This window comes from Anabrus simplex, chromosome 6 (assembly GCF_040414725.1).
Source record: "Anabrus simplex isolate iqAnaSimp1 chromosome 6, ASM4041472v1, whole genome shotgun sequence".
NCBI lineage: Eukaryota > Metazoa > Arthropoda > Insecta > Orthoptera > Tettigoniidae > Anabrus > Anabrus simplex.
Window position 1 is genome coordinate 221,320,879 of NC_090270.1, and position 4,504 is coordinate 221,325,382.

The 4,504-nt window shown below is 37.6% G+C and overlaps 1 long non-coding RNA gene across 1 annotated transcript; it reads left to right on the plus strand.

Moving 5' to 3' along the window:
* Window positions 1-214: 214 nt before the first annotated feature.
* LOC137501223 (uncharacterized) lies at window positions 215-4,249 on the plus strand. Its single transcript, XR_011018434.1, has 3 exons — window positions 215-329; window positions 645-766; window positions 4,116-4,249. It is a non-coding gene; the product is annotated as an uncharacterized lncRNA (long non-coding RNA).
* The last annotated feature ends 255 nt before the right edge of the window (window positions 4,250-4,504 follow it).

Sequence of the window (4,504 nt, forward strand, 5' to 3'; positions counted from 1 at the left end):
GCGACGGGATTGGAAAACATTGCAGTTATGTTACAAGAATGTAAAACGACGAACGAAGAAGTCGGTTGCAGACGATAAAGTAAGTAAAGAAATACATATTTGCGTATCAATTACTAGTTGAGACTTCGGAGTATCGTGCTTAACCAATCGTGCTTAACCAACTGTACATTCTTACTAGGTCAGCATTCATAAAACAGGCGGAGGTCCATTCGTACAACCTACGGTGGTTGAAGCTGGACGGAAACTCGTAGCAGCATTAAAACCCCAATTCCTTCCACTAGCCTGCGAGTCCGATTGCGATGCGAACTTCCACCAAGAAGTTATTTTTGGTAAGTTAACCTTGAAATCCTGGTATAAATAATTAAGAATACTGGTACAGGATGTTCGAAGTGTAGACTCATAAAGAGCTACGCTTTTCACAAGCATAAGGCATTGTAAATTAATTACCGATACACAGGACTATGTCTGATGTTAGTTTGTTTTTCGTTCTAGTAAATATTGCGATAAGCCCTTTACCTTAATTAATCGGTCATCGGTAACTCCAATAAAAAATTACAAACTACCCCTTGTTGACGAATGACAGGTTAACTAAATACAGTGCACATTTACTATGGAAGTACATAATGTCTAATTTTATTATTTAGATGTACGTGAATGTGATGTGGAGGATCCTGCACTTGCAATGGAAACTGCAGTGAACGAATCACAAACTCAATCCGTTGCTTTCGTGGAGGAAATAGCTGTCAGTGGGGTTTCTTACAACATGGTAATGTATCAAGTTACGTGACTACTGTATGTTGCAAAAACTTAAGGGTGTTAATTCAGATAGATATTACATATAATGGCCGGTTGCTGGTACACTACATTTCCCTATGAGTTACCTAAATGTGCTTGTAACTAACTGCGCTGTTAACTGGAAAGTTAAATCCATATTAATAAGCCCTGGTAATGAACAGTACAGATATCGTCATGTTTAGTATTTCTCGTCCTCCAATAGATGTATCTACGCAAATGTTTTTAGGGTACGGTAATTTTGGTAATATCTAGTTACTTTTACTAGCAGAAGTTTCCTACAATGAGAACTGGTTGGCAAATATGTACACAGTCATTTCAATCAATCTGATTCAGCGTGTAATAATCTCTCATAATAAGAATATATCTGATCTAATAACGCAAAAACTAGTTATATTTCCCCTTCTTTCTTATTCACAGCACGCATATATAGTCTTAAATTTCACCTAGATGCGTTCGTCACTAAAATTATAGAAATACACCGCGATTACCAAACAGATCACTTTTTTTCTGATCCAGAACACAAGCGTAAACAATAATAATATAAATGAAAAAAAGTGCATGTAATTTCACCTGATCAGATGCCAAACTCTTCAAGAATTCCATTTCTTCTGGGCTTTCACGGCACAACTTGAACAATACGAAAGCGTTACAAACTGCAATCTTCAATAGCCAAAATAAAATAGATACCGGTACCACTACATTTTTCATTAGTATTTCCGTAATGTACTCTTCGAACTGAGGATTTGTATTTCTTATAACTGCAACGGACTAGTCACTTGAGAAGTTTTACTTACACTGACCAGGCAACATGCCTTGACAAAAATACTCTCGCAACTGCTGACGTTAAGTCCACAGATAAGAAGCTAACATAAACTACAGCTCCCTGCGAGATTTTTAATTAAAGAAGTCCAGATGTTTTATGTTTATTGGGAGTCTATCAGACCTCACGTCACCGGTTAAAAGATATAATACGGTAACATTAAAAAAGCAACAAAAATCGGTAGACTATTTATTATTCAGCAGGCTTATAGTAAGTGCATACCGGTACCTAAGAGATCATGTAGTACAAATGTAAATGCTAATGGTAAATACTCCCTAATTTCAGATTGGGTGTTCACGAACTGTTGGTGAGACTCGTGGTTCAAAGCCTGATGAAAGAAATTTTTAACATTATAGTTGCACTGAAAGATCAATTTGAGCCTGGTAAAAATCCGTTTGATTTGAGTTCCATTTTATTTGACGATTCATTTCCCGTGTTAGAATATTTATCTACAGTAGGAGCGTCATGCTCCGAGGTGATTGTAATCGAAACAGCTGGGACAGATGACACCATACAGGTGGAATCAGTTACTAAGCCAGTGATAACGTGGAAGTAAACCTACGGACCGAAATATTGTAAACTCTAGCACACCCAAGCACGTTAAAACTAGAATGAATGACTGTAAATATAGTATAGTCAGTTCATTATCACTAATGTTTACAAAACTAATTTGCTGGGATCAATTCTAGCATAGAGGTACCTACAGCACTAGCTGCAGTTACCAGTCTTTGCGCAGATAACTGTGAATAAGCCGATAACTGTTGTTTCGGAAACTCATTTTAAATGTATCACCATGTTCGGTCACTGATAACTACTCATCTATAGATAACTGTCATTCCAGAAACCGGTCATAAATCAAATATACTTTTCACACGCTTAACTGTTCCTTATTACTATTCGACTAGCTTTTACAGCACGACCGTTCTTCTTCTTCTTCTTCTTCTTCTTCTTCTTCTTCCTCTTCCTCTTTATCATCACATTCTCGTATTTCAATTCTGACTGACTGATTTTGTAACGTTCCAGACGTCACAGTGTAATTATGTTAATTTTATTATGTGTAATTAATTCAGGAATTTAACGTCATGATATTTATCTTGGTATGTAATTGTATTATAATTCATGTTTAATCATTTGCTCACTATCATTTCATTACTTTGTAACTACGACTTGTAAACGAGGGCTGAATATCCTAATATTCACTTAGATTCTTGCGACATTCGTTTAAATTTAACTTGCAGTAGATTTCCTCTATCTTGCCACATCACCGAGGAAGAAGGAAGGACAAATTTAGACATCAAATTCTGGGAAAAGCGAGCACGTGTTCAAGCGTTGTAACGACAGCTACCGTATTTCGACCAGAATAATTCAAACTGATCACCGCCTATATTTTCAAAGGAGCGTCATGTTGCCATGGATACTGAGTGAAAGGGCTAATAGAAGAACAGTTGATGTCTTGGTTGGGACCCATCTACTCTAATATCTGGAGTGGGGAGAGACGTGTCAACTGATTGGACCACGTGTAGCGACCTGTAATTAGAGCCAGAGAAGGTTATAAAAGGGCGTGTTGGAGCTCTTGGCATCATTCTGCATTCGTTATTATTAATCTTCTTGATTCTTCGATCTTGTATTTCGCTGTAGGTCTGAGAACTTGTCTTATGGTTGTTGTACCATAGTGGACTAGTGTGATAGTTTATCACTTCTACATTAATTACTTCGTTACCACGACGTGGTACTTAGGAATTTCTGAATGAGGGGTGTATAGCCACTCTCATCAGGAAGTACGTACAGCTCGGCTACTAGACCGGTTTGTACCAGTCTAAGACAATAGGTAGTATTAAACTAGATAGAAATGAAACTTCAGGGCACATTTTCAGTAAAGTTGGAAGGATTATTAATTGAGTATCCTCTCCACATAACCCAAGGAGGTTTTTCTAACTATGACTTAGGGCTCATCTCCAATATATGGGATAGAGCATAATAGGGAGTGTTAGTGTCGAAGCCATCTTCCAATTAGTGGTCGGTGCACTTAGCAAGGCAGGAATGGTACTTAGCTGCAGATGAAGATATCTCAAAGACGACCGGTGATGTTCCAGCTACAAGGATGGAAGCTTTCCAAGGACCAGCAGAACAAGACTACATGGTGAGCAAGCGAGTTAAAAATATTGCAAGTTTTCGCGAAGTAGAGTCATTCAACTTTTTGTTAAATTCATTTCCTATTTTAAATTCAGTTCTCGTTAAACCGTCGTCATTTATATTCAATATAATAAATAGTATTTTTCTAGTTCACTTTAATCAATCTGCCTTAATTAGCCTTTTGATTTCTAATTCTCCTGCTTAATGATTAGTGCACTATCACCCCACCCCTGTGATAAGAGTCCGTCCAAGCTTGATTATAAATTTTTATCTTTAAGTCATCAACTTAAAGATTGGCGCCCTTAGCTTGCATGGTTGCATTTCTCGTTCAATGATTGTTCTCCGAAAGGGGAAGTCACAATTTTAGGAACAAGTACCAGATACAGATGTCAGTCCTGGCCCCAGCAGCCGAACTTCACCTCCTAAAAAGAGAAGAGCTGAAGCTGAGGGAAGTTTAAGGGACAACTTCTACAAGAGAAGACTGGAATGTCTAGAGGCAGAACACGCCATTAAAATGGAAAATCTCAAACTAGACCAGGAAATTAAAAAATATGAACTAGCGACGGCTAAAGCCAAAGCAAATGTACAGTCTTGTTAGTACTTAGAAATATTAAAAACATACCTGAACACGTTGTTAATTATTTCATTCCTAACAGCAGTATTTCCTCCATTCATCCCAGCTTCCTCGAAGACAGGAAGTTCCTCGAAAACCCTTCTTCCTGCAAAAATATCTCCTTCTACTTCAGGTTCACTATC